We start from the raw sequence: 25,188 nt of genomic DNA, 5'->3' as shown, positions 1-25,188 counted from the left end.
GTAGCCGTAGGAATACCCAATCACCTACATCAAAACTTCTTTCACTGCGATGTTGATCTGCCTGTTGTTTCATTCTATTTTCTGCCAACACGAGGTTATCCTTTAAGAGTTGGAGGACTTGTTGTTGATGTTCGATGTGATGTTCCACTGCCTGAACCTTAGAATTTTCTCTTAAATATGATGTGATTGATGGTGGTTGGTACCCATAAAGTGCCATAAATGGGGTCATTTTTGTTGCTGTATGGAAGGAAGTTTTATACCACCATTCAGCTAGAGGCAACCATTTGACCCATTGTGTCTGTTTATCAGATACAAAGCAACGAAGATATCCTTCCAAACATTTGTTTACTATCTCAGTTTGCCCATCAGATTGAGGATGATAAGATGAGCTATGAGCTAACTGAGTACCAAGACAAGAAAATAATTCTGTCCAAAAATTTCCAGTGAAAATGGGATCTCTGTCACTTACAATAATCTTTGGGTTTCCATGTAGCTTTTGAACTGTTTCCATAAATTCAGTAGAAACTGTACTGGCTTTAAATGGATGTGATAATGCACAAAAGTGTGCATACTTGGTAAGTCTGTCAACTACCACCATGATGACACTCTTTCCCTCAGACTTGGGTAAACCTGTGATAAAATCCATTGAAACCTCCTCCCAACGTTGGCTTGGAATGGATAAAGGTTGTAATAGACTCGGTGTCTTAATTGTTTCAACTTTATTTTGTTGGCAAACCAAACATTCTGCCACAAACTTTTTAATATCTGATTTAAGGCCATCCCAAAAAAATTCCTTCTTAACCCTATGGTAAGTTTTTAAAAATCCTGAGTGCCCTCCTAAGGGAGAAGTGTGCAATTCCATAACAATATTTTGTTTTAGCTTAGAATTCTTACAGAGGTATAAGCGATCTTTGTACCATAATGAATCATTTTGCCAGCTAAATGTATCAGAAGTATTGGAATCTTGTTGTAGCTTTCGAATAAGTGCCCACACTTCTTCGTCATTCTTCCATTCCTCCTTTGCTTCGTTTATCCAATCTGGTTGGATAATAGAAATGGCACACAACAATGCTTCCACATCCTCATCCTTTCTTGAGAGTGCATCTGCCACCACATTTTGCTTCCCTTTTTTGTAGATGATTTCAAAGTCATAACCCAACATCTTTGTGACCCACTTTTGTTGCTCTTCAAGGATAATCTTTGTTCTAAAAAGTATTTAAGGCTATCATGATCCGTTTTTACCTTGAAGTGTCTTCCCATTAGGTAGGGTCGCCATTTCTTAAGTGCATGGAGTATTGCCAACATTTCCTTCTCATAAATAGCTTTGCTTAAAAACTTTCCCTTGATTGGACGACTTTCAAAAGCAATGGGTCTTTCATCTTGCATTAGAACAGCACCAATTCCATTTCCTGAAGCATCACATTCCACAATAAAGGTTTTTGTGAAGTCTGGTGTAGCTAAGACCGGTGCTTGGCACATTGCCTCTTTAAGATGTTTAAAGGCCTTTGTTGCTTCCGGAGTCCATGAAAATGAATCTTTCTTCAATAATGTTGTTAGAGGTGCTGCTATTCTCCCATAATTCTTAACGAACTTGCGATAATACCCTGTCAACCCAAGAAATCCTCGCAGATGCTTTATGGATGTGGGGATTTTCCATTCCTTAATGGCTTTAATTTTGCTAGGGTCTACCTTAACTCCTTCATGAGATACAATATGACCCAAATATTCCACCTCCTGGACTCCAAAGAAACATTTGGATCTTTTTGCATATAATTGTTTCTCCTCCAATAGTTGTAGCACCTTGTCAACATGTTCAACATGATCCTTCCAAGACTTGCTGTAGATTAGTATATCATCAAAAAATACTAACACAAATTTTCTAAGGAATGGTTTGAAAATTGAATTCATCAAACCTTGAAATGTTGAAGGTGCATTGGTAAGGCCAAAAGGCATGACCAAAAATTCATAATGACCCTCATGAGTTCTAAATGCCGTTTTCGGAATGTCTTCAATCTTCATTCTGATTTGATGATATCCCGAACGAAGATCCAACTTGGTGAAGTAAATTGATCCATGCAATTCATCCAGTAATTCATCAATGACAGGAATGGGGAACTTATCTTTAATAGTGAGCTTGTTGAGCTCCCTATAATCTGGACACATGCGCCATGATCCATCCTTCTTGTGCACCAATACTACTGGAGCTGAGAAAGAACTTTGACTCGGTTGAATTATACCAGCCTCTAGCATTTCTGCAACCATACGTTCAATTTCACTTTTTTGGACATATGGATATCTGTACGGCCTGATGTTTGGAGGAACACTTCCTGGAATCAGATGAATAGCATGATCATGATCACGCATAGGTGGGAGACCTTTGGGAGTCTCAAATACCTTGGAATGATTGTCCAAGACTTTTTGGAGATTTGGAGAAATAGATGATTCCAATGTGGAAACATCTAGCGAACATAATTGTGCAATTACACCTCTTTGCTCCTTTTTTAGAAGCTTTGTCATGCCATTAGAGCTGATTATCTTTCTTGGTTTCCCTGCAATACCCCTTAATTCAACTTCCTTTCCTTCCACAGAAAATTTCATGAAAAGTTCTTGAAAATTAAAAGCTATTGTACCCAAGGATTGTAGCCATTGGACTCCTAGTACAACATCAGCACCTCCCATTGGAATGGAAAGCATTGGGCTAGTCAATACATATTCTCCCATGGATAGCTTGATATTATGGCACTTTCCAGAACAATTTATTGTTCCTCCATTTGCAATCATCACTTGACACTCTGGTGCTGGATATAGGAAGCAATTCAATTCTTTTGCTACCCTACAATGAATAAAATTGTGGGTGCTTCCTGAATCAATCAACACTATTACCTTTTTCTTCTTGATTTGTCCTTCTATCTTGATGGTTTGAGGAGTGGTAATTCCCGCCAATGCATTACAAGATATGGTCGGATTTATTTGTTCTTCATCTAGGCTTTGTTCCTGGAATATATCCTCTTCTTTTGACCTTTCTTGCTCCTTTTCTTCTTCCTCTTCACAATCTATGTAGAATAATTTCTTCTCAGCACACTTATGACCTTTTGTGTATTTGCTATCACAATTGTAACAAAGCCCTTTTGCTCTTTTTTCTTCCAATTGTTGTGGTGTCAACCTTGTAGGTTGTGGAAGACTATGGGCAACAACACTTCCATCTTTATAGTTGTGAATGGTATGCTTCCTAGTTGCCATAATTTTTCTTTCCATTTTTCTTGCTAACCTGAATGCCTTCTCTAATGAATCAGGTTCCAAAAGGCGCACATCATGTTGGATATTATCCTTTAAAGACCCTATGAACACATCAATCCTATGCTCCTCTGGAATATCTTTTACCCTTATGTTCAATTTTTGGAACTCCTCAATGTGCTCCATTATTGAACCCTTTTGTTTGAGACTTATCAATTGGCTAAAAAAAGTTTTGCTTTTTGTATCCTCATAATGTGCTATCAATTCTTCCGTAAAAATTTCCCAAGTGATAAATTGTTTACGAGAACAAAGCCATTGATACCATACAAACTGATTTGGTTCCAAATATAAAGTTGCCATACGTACCTTTTGTGTGTTTTGCACATTATTGAGATCGAAGAATTGCTCCATCTGTAATATCCATGTGGCGGGATCCTTGCCATCAAACTTCCTCATATCGATTTTTGGAACATGGTGAGTCTTTGATCCAACATTAGAGTCTATGGAATCATGATTAACATTTCTTTTGTTCTCATCATGAGTTTCCTTTACTACCTTTTCACCATTAGTGACCCTTTCTTGTAGCAAGTTCTTCAATTCTTCCATGTCTGTCCTCAAATCTATCTTCAAATTTACCATCGAATCCTCCATCTTAGCTTCCATGCCCTTTATCTTAGATTCCACGACATTTATCTTAGATTCCACGCCATTTATCTTAGATTCCACGCCACTTATCTTAGCTTCTGTTAGCTTTTGTGAGTGTGACATTTGTTGCACTTTTTCTTGTAATTTTGATATATCATGTAGCATTTCTTCCTCTTCTTCATGAGTCATGCTAGAGCTTTCAAGTTCCTTACTAGGTGTTTGCATTTTCTTTCCTCGGGGTATTAGTTATCGATAATAATGCTTTACTATGCCCTTTGAATTCCGTTAAACCAAGCTTACATAAAAATTAAAAAAAAAACTACACACCTTTTTTCACTTTATAGAAGCCTGATATTGAATCTGATGTATCTCTGTAATTTCAGATCATCCAGTTCTGAAATTGCTACATGTAGTAGCCTTCTACGTCCTCTTTCCAATGCCACAAGTCTGAGCCAAATTGGATTCTCCAAGTAAGAGTTATGTGAAATCTCCCACTGTGACTTGCTTTTAGACTGGTTCAGTAGAGCGAACTTGTACGATGTGCCACGAGTCACTGTTTCAACCTTTGAATTTGAAACACACATACAAGAAACTACAGTTCGTCCTCTTTCTGTACCTTCTTACGAAATTTCAATCCGATCCCCAGAGAGAAAGTTATGACGATTTTCCCCAGTTCACCTGTTTTGAATGTAATTCAGGAGTCTGCAAAAAGACCAACTTCCTTAGAGCATATCTCCACAAATATCGCGCGAAAAGATCTGAAATTTTCACCCAAGGTTCAGCGCGATTTCTTCTCAAATGAGTTTTTTTTGCAACTTCTGAAACGTCACAGAAAAAAAGCTATAGCGAAAATTCCACGATGACCTGTTTGGAGCAGCGAAACCCTAGAATCCAAAGCTCTGATACCAAATGTTATGAAACCAGCTCAAGAAAAGATAGAAAAGATAGATCAATGCCTTAGAATTCAGCCTCTTCGAGGGGGAAACCTCCTTTACATTACATAAATGAACAATTCTTGGATGATACAAATGACAAAACCTCATTTCTATATATAGGAGTCTAAGGAGTCACAATATAATCCAGCCGACCTAACAATAATAATATAAAGCCAAAAAAATAACAATAGAGGGATTCTATGGGGCACAGATATAGCAATATGGGGGTAATAGGGGCACAACAATATAAATATGGGGTATAACTATAATAGTAATGGGGTAATCACTAGTATTATAGGGACCCAACAGCCCCCATCCGCAATTTGGACTTGGAAGTTAGAAACTGCTCGTACAAAACAATGCACTGCTTCTGCGATTTTTTGATGGATGAAATTATGGGTACTTCCACTATCAATCAAGACTACTACTGGGTGATGTTTAAGAAAACCCCTGATTTTGAGAGTTTGAGGGGAAGAAATCCCTGCCAACGCATGCAGCGAAATAACTGGTTCGTCAGAGACATTCTCCTTTGGGTTGTCTTCTTCTAGCGCCTCATGTTCCTCAAGTGGTGGATCTTCCTCTGTTGAGCTGTAGTCAGTGGCATCTATTTGAAAAAATTTGGGCTCCTTGCATTTATGACCTGGGGAGTATTTTTCATCACAGTCGTAACATAGTCCTTGCTTCCTTCTTTCAGCCATTTCTGCAAGTGACACCTTTTGGACCTTAAGTGTTTGAGTCGTGTTGTGAGCCTGTGGGAGACGACCTTTAGTGGGGAAATTTGGGCGACTGTATTGGGCTGCTAATGCACGTTCCACGTTACGGGCTACCTTGCAAGCCTCTGTCCAAGTGGGAGGGGGTCCCAGTAAGACTTGAGCTTTGATGGCTTCTTTAAGACCACTGATAAAACATTCCGTGTAGAAATCATTTGAGAGACCCCAAGTGCGGAAGGCTAAGGGTTCAAAAGCTGTAATATATTCATCCACGGTACCTGTCTGTCGGAGCTTAGTAAGATGACCCAAAAAAGAGTCCTCCTGTTCAAAGCGGTCTCGAAGAGTTTTGGTAAATTGGGTCCAAGTCTTAAAAGGTCCATTGCAATGTTGATGCCATTCCCACCATTGCCACCATTCATTGTCCAAGTACATGCTCCCCAACATAAGCTTAGTCGCATCATCTAAGATATGATTCAGTTTGAAATACTGCTCCATTTGTGCTATCCATGCAGACAGGTGAGAACCGTCAAATTTATGCATATCCAACTTGGGAGGTCACTGACTGGGTGGTGGGTGGGTGTGCCAGACGTGAGAAGAGTGGCTAGACTCACCCTCATTGTATTCATTGTCATTACACGCCTACTCGTGGGTTGGCTCCTTGCCCTTCGGGATTAATTGCTGGACCTGGAGAGATAGTCCGGTAAGCTACTTATTGATGGATTTAATGGATTCATCAAGTTTGTCCAGTCTTTCATTGGCCATTGCTTGAGCTCTAGTTTCTACCATACACCAACCTAATGAAAAATTGGGACCGCCTAATCAATACTGCAGTCGCCAAATCCTCAAAATGTCAATGCGGCCAAAAGTCCTGCGAAAATTATACCTAGGTATAGGAACCCTTCACAACAACTCCAATCTGGTGGATCTGAGAGATCTAAATGGTTGATCGGATAGTTCTGGGCAGTGGAACAGACTACTGCTGCGGATCGGCTGGCTCTAATAGATCGGAATGACTGATCTGCAAACTCGAGACTGTGGGACTGATGTTGGTTGCTTCTGCACCCCTTTGCACCAGCGGATCTGGAATAGATGATGTGCGATCCCCCGATAGAAAAGGGAACTATGGTCTTGAGGAGTGTCAGGTGCTACAGATCGCAATATACATAAGGGTCTGGCAGTAGTACTCGGCCCAATGTTTCAGGGCTCTAACTAAGGAGGATCGACTGTACCCTTAGTCGTACAACCCGACTACCCTATCATACGGGTGAGTAATCTCTCTAAGTGCTGTTCTCGGTGTACTGTAGCCACAAGACGGCCGACAGTTTATCTATGGCGAGGTTTCAAGGGAGCCTAGGGGCTTCCGATATACCCAGAGGGTAGGTGGAAAATAGTCCATGCGCGGTTCTGTCTAATGCACTACTACTCGAAGGGGTACCCACAGGGGTTACAAGGGAGTCCAACAGACGTGACCACCTCTTGTATTTCCTGCGTGCATGCCTCCCCAAATCCGCAGGTTTATGCGCTCAACGACAGATCCCGTGGTTTAAAGACGCCGGAACACGTCTCTAGCCAAAAAAAAAAAATTGCTAAGAATTGGCGATCCCACCGGCCCTCTAAAGTGCTCTGATACCACTTGTTATGCTCTTAACTTGCAAAATGATACCCAATACAGAATATGTGAAGAAAAGATACCCAGAACACAGAATAGCAATGATTTTATTATTCAGAGAGTAATGTTCACTTGCCTCTTCGAGGGGGCAACCTCCAATAGAGCATAGCTCGATTAAAAAATAAGACACCATACTCCTCGCAGGGAGTCTCTATCCTTTATATATGACTCATACATGCAATACCACGGGCCAATACCGTGGGTTTTATTAATACCATCTATCTAATACTACGGCCCATTTGCAACTAACTGTGGTCTCGTCATTAGTTGCGAGTTAACCACTTACAAATATTAATATGGGCTTTATTGACTCTTGACTATGACGTGATCCCATGACATAAATAAGGGGGTTAGGGTGGGACCCTAAGAGTTAACATCCCTGTGTTCATACATTCCATCCTCATGCATGTATTTGATTCTTCAACTTTCTCTTAAGTACAATCATAAGTACAAGATCCTCGACCACATGTACATGTACCTTCAAAGCTAAAATGAATATAATTTTGATACAATAAAATGAGTCTACATACTCAACTTTTCTATCTCGCAACTAGCATTCCATTAGCAAAGAAATTCAAATAAATGTGACACATTTCTTTTCTCATCAAAAGACATGTAACTTTAATCAGATAAGAACTCTAGCGATTTCTTACCAATTAACACCAAAGGTTCTTCCTTTAACTACACATTGATATCAACATGTGGATCATCCTAAATCACATCAATTATGGAAACTTCCTTTCCATTCTTACCATACTCTTTCTCCAGTTTCTTCAAATTTCATGGAAGCATTGTTGGTTTCAGAGTCCAACACCTTTCAACAATATGTCCTTGCTTATGGCAATAAGTACAACACATGTTCATCTTCTTGATGGCATAATTTTCCTTGTCCAATGGACCTTTGGATTCTTGCCTTCTTTCCTTCAAAAGTTTCTTGTATGTGACCATTCTCTTCCAACATCTAGAAACACAATGGTTAACCAAACCACAAAAGGAACATGCAATTCTTTTCCAATGCTATGTGGAAATTTATCATGCTTAACATAATAAAAAGAAGTGTGATGGAAATCAGATTTATACCTTTCTCTTTCACCTTCATTACCTTCATGAGGAGGTGAATCAAATGAAGAAGTAGCTCCCTTTGGAACACCATCAATCCCTTCAATGGTTTTAGAGCTTTCACAAATTTCTAGTTCAAGTGTATGTTTATGTACATCTTCTTCCTACAAATGATGTTTCAAACAATTGCATTCCCAAAGAATACAATCTTTACAAACTTGAGGTAGGGAACCTAAAATGAAACTCCTTCTAGGAACTGTTTCAATTGCCTTCATGGTTGCTTTGGAACTTTCTCTATAAGATTGTCCATAGCCAAGACCCAGATACTTAGGCCTTTCCTCAACCATTATTCGCTCAACAATACCCTGTGCATGTTTGCCCAATACTTTTCCTTCATAGCCCATTTTGGACATTAACTTGGACCCTATGCCTCTTGTATTTTTTTCAAAAGAACCAACATAAATATTCTTAGAGGAAATTGAAGACAAACTAGAATTGTTTACCTCTTCTTCAAGCTTATACTTGACTAAGGCTTCTTTGATAGCAAGGAGTTGTGTCTCCAAATCATGCATCCTTTCCAGATCCATATTTGTAATATGAAGTTGTCTCTCCATTTCCTGCAATTTGTCAGAAAGAAATTGCTTCTCTTCCTTCATGGAATTCAACTACTCTCGAAGTTCGGTACTCATTTCACTCACCATATCCATCATGATGAACAAGTCTCGCTTCATGTCTTCATCAAAGAATCTTGTGAAAGAGGAGGATTTGGAAAACTCACTTGTAGAAGTTGTCATTATCAAAATGAACAAAATAACTTCAACTAAATTTACAAATCTTTCAAAGAACTAATGACAAATTTCTGAACTAACTCAAGACAATGCTTGAATCATAAGAGGGTTCGATTCCATTGGACCTAAAAAAAATTTAACATGCCATTTCAGGGCCACGTGGCGGCCTTCAGGCTTGCCACATGTCAGCTCCTGATTGGTCGGTGAAAAAGGATATTCTAGGAAATATTCCAAGGAATATTCCTTGGAATATTCTTTTTTAATATTTTCCAAAAATCATTTATTCTTGGAAATTGCAGTTTACTAGACATTTTCAAATGGCAATAACTTCTTCATATGGTGTCATTTTTTTTAACTATTAGTGGCACCGAAATCAGGAAGACGAGATATATCCAGTTGTTCTGGTTCAACACTCTTTCGAACACTTTGAATTTTGAGCTATCATTAAAGTCTTGGATCAATATTTGATCACTCCTTCCCATTGGGAATCTTTTGGACCCCAAAAGACTAATATACTGATCTGAAGAGTAGATGAGAGTACAATACCCTCTTTTTTCAGCCTTTATACATTTTCCTGCATGGCAGGTGCCTTTGAACCAAATCTTGAAGGTAGTCGATGCTTCCCTTCCTGGATGCACTTGTCCTCATGTTAAGAATTGTCTTCCTTGAACTCATTCAGAATGTACAGAAGGTAGCTGAACATCACGTCCAAGCCACTTCCATGGCGACCTTTGCTGCTGCAAATCTCCTTTAGCAGACGATGTCAAAATAAAAGAAAACAACTTGACGACATAAATTCTTGGTCCATCAAAAGAAACAAATTTCACATCATGTGAATCATCATCATGTCCTTACATCTTGTATACAAATGATCAACTAAATCCTAAGACGACAAAAATCATGCCTTTCCAAACATTTGACCCTTCAAGTCAAGCATGTACAAAAAGAATTTTAATGATTCTTTTACAAAGATGAAACACTTCATCAGTATCTCCCTTTTACAATCTTGGAGACCAAATCAACTTTTCCAAGTCAACATGACATTACATGCATGTTTAAGCAAAAAAATATGATGGTTGTTAGCTTTCCATCAAGTCAATTACATACATGTTCAAATACAAGGAAACCATTAACATCCATGTGTTCATACATTCCATCCTCATGCATGTATTTCATTCTTCAACTTTCTCTTAAGTACATTCATAAGTACAAGATCCTTGACCACATGTACATCTACCTTCAAAGCTGAAATGCATATAATTTTGCAGCAATAAAATGAGTCTACATACTCAACTTTTCCATCCTACAACTTGCATTCCATTAGAAAAGAAATGCAAATAGATGTGACACATTTCTTTTCTCATCAAAAGACATGTAACTTTAATTAGATAAGAACTCTAGCCATTTCTTACCAATCCACACCAAAGGTGATTCCTTTAACTACACATCGATATCAACATGTGGATCATCTTGAATCACAACAATTATGGAAACTTCATTTCCATTCTTACCATACTCTTTCTCCACTTTCTTCAAATTTCGTGGAAGCATTGTTGGATTCAGAGTCCAACACCTTCCAACAATATGTCCTTGCTTATGGCAATAAGTACAACACATGTTCATCTTCTTGATAGCATAATTTTCCTTGTCCAGTGGACCTTTGGCTTCTTCACTTCTTTCCTTCAAACGTTTCTTGAATGTGGCCATTCTCTTCCAACATCTAGAAACACTATGGTTAACCAAACCACAAAAGGAACATGCAATTCTTTTCCAATGCTTATGTGGAAATTTATCATGCTTAACATAATCAAAAGAAGTGTGATGGAAATCAGATTTATACCTTTCTCTTTCACCTTCATTACCTTCATGAGGAGGTGAATCAAATGAAGAAGTAGCTCCCTTTGGAACACCATCAATCCCTTCAATGGTTTTAGAGCTTTCACAACTTTCTGGTTCAAGTGTATGTTTATGTACATATTCTTCCTGCAAATGATGTTTCAAACAATTTCATTCCCCAAGAGTAAAATCTTTACAAACTTGAGGTAGGGAACCTGAAATGAAACTCCTTCTAGGAACTGGTTCAATTGCCTTCATGGCTTCTTTAGAACTTTCTCCATAAGATTGTCCATAGCCAAGACCTAAATACTTAGGCCTTTATTCAACCATTATTGGCTTAACAATACCTTGTGCATGTTTTCCCAATCCTTTTCCTTCATAGCCCATTTTGGACATTAAATTGGACCTTATGCCTCTTGTATATTTTTCAAAAGAACCAACATAAACATTCTTAGAGGAAATTGAAGACAAACTAGAATTGTTTACCTCTTCTTCAAGTTGATACTTGACTAAGGCTTCTTTCACAACAAGGAGTTGTGTCTCCAACTCATGCATCCTTTCCAGATCCATATTTGAAATATGAAGTTGTCTCTCCATTTCCTGCAATTTTTTAGAAAGCAACTGCTTCTCTTCCTTCATGGAATTCAACTACTCTCAAAGTTCAGTACTCATTTCTCTCACCATATCCATCATGATGAACAAGTCTCACTTCATGTCTTCATAAAAGAATCTTGTGAAAGAGGAGGATTTGGAAAAATTCACTTGCAGAATTTTTCATTATCAAAATGAACAAAACAACTTCAACAAAATTCACAAAGCTTTCAAAGAACTAATGAAAATTTTCTAAACTAGATGGCAATAAAATCAAATTCTTATTCAAGCAGCCTTTTGTAAACAAACCCTCTTATGCTTCAAGGATTGTCTTGAGGTCCTTTGGGTAAGGAGAATGCCTTCAACCCTTCCTCCTACTTTTCCTCTCCTGGACTTAGCTTATCAGTAGCTTTCCCTTCACCTTTGCAAACTCAAACAATAATCAGTTTACAAACAATCAAACAGTAGAATCCTTTGTACTGTTTAAACACCTATCAAGTCAAACAAGAAATATTTTTCTCTGTCAATCAAGCATCCTACTCTGATACCACTTTATTTTAAATTAGGGTTTAACATCTTGTTATGCTTACAAGAACCTCTCACTCCAAAGCTTAACAATTATTTGATCTAGCTTATGTTGACACTTGCAAAATTAAGTACTTGAAATAGGTGTATGTCTTTATTTGTTTTTAAATGTTTAAGTGATTTAAGTTGATTTGCTTATGCTGATATTAAACACACATAACAACCATATAATGCAGCAAATAAACATCAACACATAATAGCAAATTTAATCTAGGAGTTCACTCGAATATCGTGGGCTACCTCTCTTTAAGCTTATGTCAATTTGACTTGGCTCTTTGGGATTATGGTTTCAATTCTTTTACAAGTTCCACACTCAACTCCAATGGTTATTGACTGAACAAATGGGCCTAGAAAACCATATAAATCCCTATCATGGCTGTCATCATTCTGCAAACAAATCTAAGATCCCTTAGACTTGATTCCTTCAATTGGTGCACTGAACTTCCCTGAGCTTCTTGATGGCACTAACTCCTTCAAAATTCTTCAACTGTCTCTGAAAGCTCTTCTACTATTTCCAACACATATCAGACATCAACAAAAGATTGTTCATTTTCTCAAAATGAGCACTGCATCCCCGATCTAAGCCTTCCTCCAAGGTTGGCACTGGGTTTCCTGAAACTTCCCTATAGCATCTCAGCCTTTAGAAGTCTGCAGATGCTTCTATAAACCCTTGCAATGGATTTAGAAGGCTCATTATAGTCTGAATGACTATTGGTTTGCTGAGAATGAATATTAATAGCTCCTGCAACTGCCTCCAACCCCTGGTGGCCATGAGCTCCAAAATATACCTGGATTAAAATCTCCTTGAAGATGGCTTCTTCAGCTTCTCTGGACTATTCCATTGGCTTCAGAAGGCCTCAATTAGCCTAGCTAGCTTCTTGTTTCACTGTCTTAGTGGTGGGCTCCAGTATTGTAGCAATAATGCTACAACTCCTGGAGCTTCCTTCTCTAATTTTATCAACCCGGTAGTTCGTAACAAACTTGGAAGCGACGGTGCTGTATGCACAAGTACTAGCTCTTGTCGCAGCTGTCACTTGGTCAGCTGGCACAAGTCCGCTAGGGCTCAAGCCAACTTCTATATGTTCTCAGAAGAAGCTTTTTAAGTGATGAACGAAGGCTATCTCAAAGGAAATTAACCTACTTTGCAAGAATAAACTGAGAGCCAACCAAACATGGAAACCCTAGTAAACCCTAATCTGACCAGCTTAATCCTTACAATGCAATGATGGGAATGCAACTCCTAACAATGATGCCATTACTTCTAGTGAGGTGAGATGCATGAATTTAAACTACTTCCATTGAAGAGAACACGTTTTTGTATTTTTGCTCAAGTGGTTGGAGTTATTATGATTGTGCTTCTTACTGGGTCTTGACTGTGCAGGGGTAGTTCAAAGTGGAGGAAGGCTTGGCAAAGGTTAGGAGGACTCTGATAGGTTCTAGGGGATCCCTAACATCATTCTACAGAAGTTCACAACGTTCAGGTGCCTGGCAACCGTGTTTGCAAGCTTCTACAGGATGTCTGCAGGGGATCCTACAGGAAGCTCGGGATTTCTACAGGAAGTCTGCTAACTTCTACAGGATGTTCTGCAGTCAGAATTTTGGGTGATGGAGAAGTGAATGAGATGTATGGGTGGATAGGTAGGATGAGAGGGGAGCTTGTGATGGCTTATGGACAGAGAGATGAGATGGAGAGAGGGTGTATAAAGCCGGTTGGTCGATAGAAGGGTAGAGGCAATGGAAGGCCGAAAAGATAGAGCAACGCGGATAAGAGAAGAGTTGGTGGGCAAAGGATCTAGATGGGAGATAAGGAGATGCCTTAGGCACGGCTGTGAAGGATAAGGAAGTGTTGAAGTGGAGCTGCGCAGTGTAAATGGAACAAATCACCTCTGTCTTGCACAAAACCGAGAATTCATCAACCTATTCTAATTGTTTTATTACAAACCAAAGAACAGTGATTGAAGTTAAGATAGAAATCGTGCATGGTGCTGAAAAAAAGGGTTATTGCTCAAGATCTAAATGCATGTACACTTCTACCAATGGGAATATGACTTTAAAGCTTGCATGAACATGTAAAACTGCGTTTTTTGGTGGTTGGCACGGTCTACACTCCCAATCTCTAAACAGAGGTGGGAGTGAGTGTACGATCAACCTTTTTCTGGAACTCTGATGAATTCTAATCCTCCTACTGTAATCTAAGCTGCTGAAAGCATGTTATCCATCAACTAACCTACTTAATCACCTCAAGAAATTCGAATCAGCAGACTGTGTTTTCCAAATGCATGCCAAAGCAAAGAAATGAAATGCTGAAAGGAAAGACAAGTAACAATACAAAGAAAGGAGGTCTATTGCTCTCAGGTTGGGCCCTAACCTGAGAGCTATAGCTCCTCTAAGAACTCAGAATTGAATCCAAATCTGCCTGCCTTTTATTAAAAGATCATAATCATGAGTCTAATAACATGCCAAAATGGCTTACAAATAGCAAAACAGAGCTATAGCTCGTGATTCAAAATCTGCAACAAAGGTTCAAAAGTCCCCATCGAAGGCTACAGCCTCAATATTTATACATTATGAGGGCCAAGCTGGCCTCCTAAATTAGTGGGGCTTGGCTGTCCAACTAAAAGTAAACTGTTGTTCCTGTAGAATCCGTTGGCTGCCTTCTAGCTCGGTGGTGATAGCTGTTGGGGCTCGGAGTTGGGGTGGAGATCACGAGGAAGGTCATTCAAGGCTATGGACAACCTTCCTATAAACCTGCAATGCCACCATGGTTGTCTCCTTGCCTCCATCTGCGTGGTTTTTGCTCCATTTAATGTCAAAAAACCTGAAATAATCGTGTATTAGCCACATAGGCATAATGACTGCCCTTCTTCCTACAAATAACATGAATATACTAAGAAATGATGCATAAGTGATAAAAAATGAAGGGTTCAGCAAGGTAAGTAGGCCAAATGAGCCCAAAATGTTACCAAAATTTGGGGCTCATCATCACCCCCCAGCTAAAGTATTTGCTCATCCTTGAGCAACTAGTCCAACTCTTCATCCTTCATTACCTTTACTGCTACTCTTACATCCCAAGCCTCTGTAGTAGTGTCCTCCTTGCTGATATGAAACCCAGTCCTTCTGTTTACCTCTTCCCACTGTTCATTATCATCTTTCTTTGTGTTGCCTTCCATCAATCCTAGCAGCAGTGGTGGGCTGAGTTTAAGGCCAATCCAGCTGGCCTGGAGGTTTTGCATGGATTTCTTATAGAGGGCTACCTGTACCAGAGCTTCCCTCATCCGAGTTGGGGTATGGTACTCTTGGATTTTCAGACTGTGTGCCAATGTATTCCATCTGCGTGTGCATGCTTGGACAGCATTGTCTCCTAACAGTCTCTCCATGTCCTCAAAATGAGCTATGGCTTGGGCCTGTTGATCCATATATCTTAATGAAGCTTGAGGGTCAGTGGACAAATGTTGGTGTGCCGAGATTAGTGCAACTGGATCCCCTGGTTCTGGTCTGATGAGCAATGGCTCATTCAGCTCTCAGTTCATGACCACTTTGGCTTCTGCTGCTCTTTTGTCCTCATGGTTCAGCCATGAGGCAAACGCCATTAATTGCATATCTCCCAAGGCCGTATTGGGATCCCATGAAACTACATTAGGCAGGGCCAGATTATGGAGGTAGAACTCCGCTAATTTGGCCTTATCCTCTGATGAACTAGTACTGCATACTTCAGTGAATTGCTGCAGGTCTTGGAGCTGAGAGATGCCCCTCTGCGCCAAGGTATTGATTTGGAATTGCAGCCATTGGTCCTTCAAGTACATGCCATAGGATTTGGCCGGCTGCCTGCATTGGATAGCATCCATGGCCCAGCTGGCCATGCAGGCCAATTGTGCTTCTTTCTGCTGCAGCTGTTCTCTGAGAGCTTGCACCTCAATTTGTGCTTGTTGTTCTGCTTCCTGTAGATGTGTAGTTGGCTCCCCAAGACCGGTGTTCAGTTCCTTTTTTCCTTGCTGTTCTGCTGTGGTGTCCTTGGAGGATGTACCTGTCCCTGCCCTCAGCTCCTGCAACTGCAATCTCAGCTTTTGGTTTTCTTCCTGTAGGAACACGCGTTGGCAATTTGCCACGTGTTTAGCCATGGACAATTCACTTCTGGCCTCCTTGAGCTTCTCCTGTAAGGGACCTATGTCCGCGACACCCTTTGACTTGGCTATCTTCATCCACGTGTGTGTACGGACTCTTTCTTCCTCCAATGCAAAAAACAGTGGCACAGTAAATTTCTGAGGTATAATTTTGCCAGCCTCTAAAAAGGTGTAATATGAACTCAGACTTGGCTGAGGGCTGGGCTCTGGTATATGCTCTTTCTCCACTTCTTTTGGTGGTTCTACTTCACCCTCCCTCGGTGGTGATAAGGGTGCTTCCCCTTCCATTCTCTCAGTTTCTTTAAGCCTGGCTAAGGTTTCCTGTAGAGCATCTTCAGCATCCTGTAGCCGAGCTTTTGTAGTCAATTTGTCTAACCTTTCTTGCCACGTGGGCTACCTGGTCTGGTGTGCCTTCTTTCAACTTGGTGGCACACTCAATCAGAGACTGTAGTAGAAAGTAGGGGAGATTGAGCTTGTTTTCTACAGGTAGATCCATCTGGTGCCTTAATTCAGTGAGTAACCGAAAGTGGTACCCATATACAATGCTAAAACGGCCTTCGCAGGTGATGTACTTCATAATCTGCAGGCTAACTTCATTCCACGGTGGCAGTAAACTGGTTCTACGAACCCCATTTTTATCTTCTGAGAATTCCTCCTCTGGTGGAAAGAATTCTTTCTTAGCCTGTTGGCCCAATTTCCTTTCTTCTTTATCCCATGGTAATCCCATTGGGAGCTCCGTAACTCGGCTGATGAATTGTGGGGTGAGTTTGAGGCTCAAACCCCTGAAGTTAACGGTGGCCAATGTTTTAGATTTCGGCCTCAGAGCTTGCAAAAACTCCTCTGCCACTTCGTCGTCATAGCCCTGCAATTTTTCACAGAAGGATATCCATTGCGCTTGTGTGAAGAGCTCCACCACCTCAGGATTTTCTCTTCTCTTCGTTGAATCAGTGGGTTCCCTTTTGATGAACCCACCCGACATGGTGAAAAACTGCTGCGTTAGCTGGAGGTGGCGAATGCGGAAGAAATTTGGCCTACTGGGACAGAGCGTAGAATTACGCTTCTGTCATGCATATAATTCACGAAGCTTATCTCCTGAGGACATTAACACAGCTTAATTACACTGACATCCTGTAGGACGATAGTTCATGCACGACAGACAAAATTTGCAAAAATTTTCTACGACCAGACTGTAGACGACGATTCTGCCACCCTCAAAACCAATTGCATGGAGAGTTCAGGCTTACCCTTTTTAATCCGCCACCTTTTGACGTGAGGAACCCGATTTCCTATAGAAACAGCTTTCCTGTAGGAGCAGCGCGCAAATCCTGGAGGATACTGCAGTGGGTCTGCGCTCTTGGTGTTGCTTCACAGGCGTTCGAATGGCCAAAGACTTGGAGTGTCGAGCTGCAAAGGGATCCGGGTGATCACTTGAGTCTCAAACGGTGAATGATAAATGCATGGGGTGGCAATCTAGCCGATTAGATTTGAATCGGCGGAATCCGTGGCGCGGGGGTGAGCTGTCCCTGCCGGACCGTTGGACGACGTCATTCCATCATTCGCCTGCGAGTTCCCTTACTGCCGCATCATTCCCCGCAGATCCGCCACCGTCTCTTCTGTTAAAACTCGTTTTTCCCGACGGGATGGCTCTCACGTGTGCACTGCCCGTTTCTTTTGCCATGACCACCGCCCAAACATCTGACTAGACCACTAACTGGTCGACATGGCCAGTCGAATGGCCATACAACCGCTCAACCCATTCACTTCACACTTGCAAACATTTTCAAAGTAAAATTCATGCAATTCGACGGAAGAAAGGGTCGAGGCACTTACCTGTGCGGCCGCAACACGATTTTTCGGCTCTTGGACGACGATGAGTGGATTTATTTGCTGCTGGTGGATTTGCACAGGCCCGGAGGTTCATATTCGCAGGCCGCTGACGATGAATCAGATGCTTCGGCTACATGCGCCCGCGTTTTCATTGCATGTGGCAAGCGCTGTGAATGGTGTACACTCTAGCGGGCTTAACTGTTACGGGACTCCTGCAGGATGTCCTGTAACCGTTTTTCCTCCTCGGGTGCATGCTGCACGACGAAGGCAATGGCCGCACGATCACACTCACAGAGCTCATGGATGGCTGGGATGGATATAGTATGACATCTCAGCGTTTTTTCATCTTAAAAATTGCTTTCTCTTGATAACTCAATGATCTGCTTAGATGGTGCAGGTACTTCATTGCATGTCGACAAGGATTGTAGAAAGAGGTGACAGTAGTGTGTACGGTTGACAACAGTAGCTTGCATGCGTTCAAACCGATCCTTGGTCGTTAGATCTCCTCATAAAATGAATTCTTGGCCGTCCCGAACTTCTACAGGAAGTTTCCTGTAGAAATACAGAACTTCCTGTAGAAAGTTTGCATTTCCTGTAGAAAGTCTGCACCTTCCTGTAGAAAGTCTGCATCTTCCTGTAGAAGACTTAAGGTGTGATGAAATCGTGCCCATACCTTGGAGAAGATGAGTATTCTTGGAGGAGGTGCTGGTGAGGTCTCCTGGCAGCATGATAAGGATCTTTGGCTTTGCGTTAAAAGACCTCCTCTCCTTCATAGAACACCTGCAACCTGCATGCATTTTCACATTATAAACTTGCTGTCCTTGTCTTTTTTCTTATTGTTTTTTCTCCTTTTTTTTCTTTTTTCTCCTTTTTTTTTTTTTTTGAAAGATAGCAGGGGTGCCTTAATGAGGTTTTCACCCTTGCCATCTGCCTTAAGTGCCTCAGAGAGGTTTTCACTCAAGGATCTTTTTCAAATTTTTTCCTTTTTTTTTTTTTGAAAGACAATAGGGGCGCCTCAATGAGGTTTTCACCCCTACCACCTGCCTTGGGAGCCTCAGAAAGGTTTTCACCCAAGGATCTTTATTATTTATTTATTTTTTTTTTATTTTTTATTTTTAGATCTTTCAGGGTATGCCCGAAGCAGAGGCAGAACCCTTCTCTATGACCAACACTGATTTCTCCATAGTTTTAATGAACTCTTGTCTTGATAGAGGTTTCCTGTAGATCTTCAATCGATGCCCATTGACAAGCATGGGGATGGACTCCTCATCAATGGTCCGAATAAGAACAGATCCATTTTCATGACATTTTTCCACTGCATATGGTCCCAGCCATCTGGTTCTCAGCTTCCCCTTGAAATCTTTGTACCTAGAGTCATACAACAATGCCCAATCTCCTGGCTGGAATTTCTTGTCATTGAGGTGTTGGTCATGCCACACCTTTCTCTGAAGTTGAACCACTTCTGAGTGAAGGAGGGCCTGCATTCGGTGCTCGTCTAGTCCATTCAGCTGCAATAACCTTTCTTGTTGTGCATGGCTGAGATCTAGGTCCAGCTGAGCTGCCATCCTCAAAGTGTTGTATTCAAATTCAATGGACAGCAAAGCTTTCTTCCCATAGACCAGCTCATAAGGTGTGAAGCCGGTGGTGGTCTTCCAGGTGGTGTTGTAAGCCCATGTGGCCTCAACGAGGCGATCTGCCCAATCTTTCCTACTGCTGCTCACCACCTTAGTCAAAATCCCTTCCAATGCTCTGTTGGTGACTTCCACTTGTCCATTTGCCTGTGGATGATAGGGGGTGGAAGTCCTATGCTTGATTTTGTGATGAGCTAGTAGGTCTTCAATTAAGTTGGATGTGAATTGGCTTCCTTGATCGGTGACCAGCTCTCTTGGGTAGCCAAATTTGTAGAAGATGTTTTCTCTTAAGAACTCGGCCACCTTTTCTTCTGTTGCTGCTTTGATTGCTTTAGTCTCTGCCCACTTTGTCAGGTAGTCAGTGCACACAATGATGTAAGACCTTTGCCTCGAAGGAGGGTTGATTGGAACCACAAAATCCATACCCCACTTCTCAAATGGCTCAAGAGTCACTTGAGGTTGGAGAGGCATCTCATCCCTTTGAGTCGGTTTCCCCATTCTTTGGCATTGGTCACATTGGCTGATATACCTTCTGACATCTTGATAAAGTGTGGGCCAATAGTAGCCCGCCTGCAGGATTTTGAAGGTAGTCCTCTTTGCTGCAAAATGTCCTCCACAAGGCCCATCATGACAGGTGAGGAGGATATCAAAGACTTCCTCCTCCCTTACACAATGCCTTAAGATCTGATCAGGGCCAAGCTTGAACAGATTGCCCCCGATCCAAGTAAATGAGGCACTTTTTCTGATGATTCTGCTCTTCTCTCTTGAAGATAGGTGCGGAGGGAACTGTGCTGACACAAGGTAGTTTGCTATATCATCAAACCATGGAGAGAGTACTGAGATAGCAAACAGATGTTCATCGGGCATCTGGTCATCCACTGTTCCATCCTCATCTGCAGACAAATCCAATCTAGATAAAAAGTCAGCAACAACATTTTCTTTACCTGGTTTGTCAACAATGGTCAAATCAAACTGCTGTAACAAAAGTAACCATATAATAATACGAGCATTCAGATCTGGTTTATTCATTAAATATCTAATTGCAGCATGATCCGTATGTACAAAGGTTTGATAACCAGTAATATAATGTCGGAACTTGTTCAATGCATGGACCACAGCCAAGAATTCTTTCTCGGTTACAGTGTAATTCAGTTCAGCTTTGGATAAGTTTTTGCTAACAAAGTAAATGGCATATGGAAGTTTTTGTTCAAATTTTCCTAAAGCTGCCCCTATGGCTTTGTTCGAGGCATCAGTGTGGATGTGGAAAGGTAGGGCCCAGTTTGGACCTCTCAAGATTGGGGCTGACACCAACTTGTCCTTTAATTCATTCAAAGCCCTCTGACAATCGTCAGTCCATTTAAACTCCACATCTTTTACCAACAGGCCAAACAATGGCGAGGCTAGCTTGCTAAAGTCTTTAATGAATCTCCTGTAATACCCTGCTAATCCTAAGAAACTCTGAACATCCCTTACCTTTTGGGGAGGTGGAACCTTCTTGATGAGAGCAATTTTGTTAGGATCCACTTGTAACCCTTGGCAAGAAATGGTATGGCCTAGCACGGTCCCTTCAGTCATCAGGAATTCACATTTTTCAGGACTAAGGGACAGGTTCATCTCAATGCATTTGGTTAGGACCTTTCCCAGATTGGACAATACTTCCTAGAAGTTGGACCCATAAGGAGTGAAGTCATCCATATAGATTTCCACCGCATCATGGACCAGCTTCGAGAATATGCTCAAGACAACTCTCTGGAAGGTAGCAGGAGCATTGCATAGCCCAAAGGGAAGAACTTGGTAGGCAAAGGTACCCCAAGGACAAGTGAAGGTGGTCTTATCTTGGTCTTCCGGGCTGATTTGGATTTGGTTGTACCCGCTAAACCCATCCAGGAAAGAGAAGAACTTCTTTCCTGCCAGTCCATCCAACACTTGATCTATGAAAGGTAGAGGGAAATGGTCTTTCTTGGTAGCTTTGTTCAGTTCTCAATAGTCCACACAGATTCTCCACTTCCCATTTTTCTTGGGAACCAACACCAGAGGGGACACCCATTCACTAACTGAGATGGGGTAAATGAATCTGGCATCTAGCAGTTTTTGCAATTCTTCCTTGACGATGTCCTTAAGGGCTGGATTCATTCTCCTCTGAGGTTGCCTAACTGGTTTACAATCCTCTTTGATGTATATGTGATGGGTACAGACCGAAGGATGGACTCCTTTCATCTCCTTATAGCTCCAAGCAAAAGCATCTAGATGGCTGGCCAACAGGCTACACAGCTCCTTTTCCTGGGAGGGAGATAGGGAGGAGCTGATCTTTAACGTTCTCTCAGGGCCGAACTCCACATTCTTGACTCTGGGAGTGACAGGGTTGGTGGCACAAAGGTCCACTAAGGCGCTGGCTTGGGCATCCTCCACCAATTTCTCTAAGGATAGTGCACTGGAAGGTGGATTCTGGATCAAGGTCTCAATCAGGTCATCCTCGGTTGGGTGGTCTCTTCTAGTGGTATCTAGGGTGCACAAAGGTGCTGAGTACACCTCATCCTCTTCTCCTTCCTCCAACCACAGTGGTAAGTCATGCTCTAAGGAGGGTTGGGCAGGAGGGTATAGGACTAGTTGTTTGGACATAGGACCATTTTTGATGGTCATGTTTCCTGCATGGCAACTTATGTAAGCATCTGCAGTGGCTAACCAAGGCCTTCCAAAAATAAGAGGATATCCAGTAAGCTTTGCCTTGGGTTGCAGAACCAAGAAATCTGTAGGGTATTCCCAAGAGTCGACAGAGACCAAGACATCCTCCACAATCCCTTCGGGAGTCATGGTGGAGCGATTTGCTAGTTGCAGGACTGTCGAGGTCTTCCTCAAGGAACCCTGAAGATTGAGTTTGAGCATGGTATCCCTGGTCATCACATTAATGGCAGCCCCCGGATCAATCAAGGTGTGAGGTATGATGGTGCCATTGATGTGGACATCTACTACAGGACTTCCAGGATCTAGGTACTTTGGGCAGATGACTTGTCCTAACATAAGGTCAGACAGTTGTCCTAAGACATTGATGGTTGAAGCATCTCTCTTTTGCCTGCCTGGGTGTTTGAAACACTTTTCCTTAACCAGTTTGTCGTATATTGGCACATCCTTGATGGCTTGGAGAAGTGGTATTTTCACACACAACTGCTTGAGCTCTCCCAGAAGCTCATCCTCCTCTGGGTTGGGTTGTGTGGTGGCTGTTAGTCTCTCAGGAAAGGGTGGAATAGCCTTTGGTTCACTTTCCTGTTTGTCTTCCTCGTCCTCTGGGGGAGGAGGTTGGCGATCCGGAAGAGTCTTTCCAGATCGAAGATTGATCTCCTGGATCTCCACAGCATAGGTAGGGCATGATGTTTCCCCAGTGTATACCTACTGGGCCTGTCTATTATTGGGGTTCAGGTTCGGTTGAGTAGGTATTTGAGGTTGCCTTGGAGGAGTAGGAGGTAATGGTTGAGGTTGAACTGGTGGTGGAGGCAAAATCGTGGGAGGAGTGTTGTACTAGGGCCTCCACCCCGACTGAGCTGCATTCCAATGAGGCTGTGGCTGGGCATGTGAGTGATATGAATGAGTAGTGGGCTGAGTAGGGTACTGAGGTGGATAAGACCATGGAGGAGGCATAGACCAGGAAGGATGAGCAGGGGGACCCCAGGAAGGCATAGGAGTCGATTGGTTGGGGCTGTAATAAGCTTGGGGTGCCCCTTGCATCCCCTGCTGGTAAGGTCTAGGTCCTTGTGGCCTCCTTTGGTTGAGGAAATAGAGAGGTTCAGTGGGGGCTTCTGTCCCTTGGTACATGTCTTTAAGCCCAGGTAAGGTCGGACATTGATTTGTGGGATGGTCCTCCTCACAAACGAAGCACACTTCAACCGAATGCAGTGGGCATTCGTTCTTAGGGTGTCTCCTTGTACATCTAGGGCAGAAGATAGCCAAGGCCCTCTCAGCTTCTTCCTTCTTCTGCTGGATCCGGAATGTGTCAAGTTGTATGGCAATGGTTTGTCTCACCTCACTCTTAAGATCTTCTAATTGATTTGCAAACTCATGCTTGGAGAAAGGGATACCAGCTGAGAGGAGGTTTCCTCTACCTCGTTTCCGGGCTGCCCTAGAGTGGTTTCTAAACACAGTCTTGATGTCCTCATAAGGCAGTTGGTAAATATCTCCCCCAGCTAACATGTGAAGGGTATCTAAGAGGTCTTCAGGGACTCCTCGGAGCAGGACCAACTTGAGGGATTCAGGGTCAAGTGTGCACCTGGCCCGCTTATAGCTAAGTTGGAACCTCTCCTCATAATCCTCTAAGGACTCATCATTTCCCATGGTCATCCAAAAGATCTCTCCCTTGGTTTCCTTGGACCTACAGTAGTCCCGGTACTTGGTATTGAAAGCTTGCTACATCTGAGCCCAAGTGGTGATACTATTCCCAAGTAAGCCCATGAACCAGCGTAATGCTGCATCCTTAAGAGTTGAAGGGAAGAGTTTCAGCTTCTGCTCATCTTCAGTATAGTCATAGGTTCTACAAATGACAGCAAACTCAAACAGGAAGGTATCAGGATCTTCAGTAGTCAGTCCATGGAAGTGAGGTAGAGCGGAGGGACTAATGTTTTTCATCTTCATGTCTCCATTGGTTTCTCGGATGGGGAAGGCACCTTCTATTCTCTCATCTTCTCCTCTATTGTCAGCCATAGCTTCAGATGGGATGGTCTCTAATTCTTCTTCTGCTATAGTATCTTCGTATATCTCAAGAGGTTCACCTATAGGTTCTTCTAGATCACTGTCACCGAAGAAGAGAGAAGGGTGACTCAGTGATGTGGTGGGGGTGTTGGGTAAGAATTTTCCTATTTTATCTCGATTCCTACGAGGCATGAAATGGAAAGACTTTTTGATTGCTTTTGTTTTTTTTCTTTGGTACCTGCAAAACTGAAACAGATTGATCTAAAACTAACTATCTTGCTGAAATAAAATGCAGAATTGAAATGAAAGCAGGAAAGAACTAATCTACTTTGCTCAAATGGAATTGCAGGAATGGAAATGCTAGTCTACGCTTGCATAATGGAAATGCTAATCTATGCTTGCAAAATTGAAATTGCGGAATTGAAATGCTAATCTATGAAAGTAGGAAATGTCTATGCTACTTTTGCAGAATGGAAATGAAACAAACTACTTGGCAGAAGGCGAGAGTAGGAAAATAGAAGAAAAGCAACAATTACTAATACTCTGACGCTTCCCCGGCAATGGCGCCAAAAAGATGGTGGGCTCCAGTATTGTAGCAATAATGCTACAACTCCTGGAGCTTCCTTCTCTAATTTTATCAACCCGGTAGTTCGTAACAAACTTGGAAGCGACGATGCTGTATGCACAAGTACTAGCTCTTGTCGCAGCTGTCACTTGGTCAGCTGGCACAAGTCCGCTAGGGCTCAAGCCAACTTCTATATGTTCTCAGAAGAAGCTTTTTAAGTGATGAACGAAGGCTATCTCAAAGGAAATTAACCTACTTTGCAAGAATAAACTGAGAGCCAACCAAACATGGAAACCCTAGTAAACCCTAATCTGA

This window comes from Pinus tabuliformis, chromosome 4_1 (assembly GCF_031772625.1).
Source record: "Pinus tabuliformis cultivar Carrire ecotype Pingquan chromosome 4_1, CPIR1, whole genome shotgun sequence".
Lineage (NCBI taxonomy): Eukaryota > Viridiplantae > Streptophyta > Pinopsida > Pinales > Pinaceae > Pinus > Pinus tabuliformis.
This window is presented reverse-complemented; position numbering follows the sequence as displayed.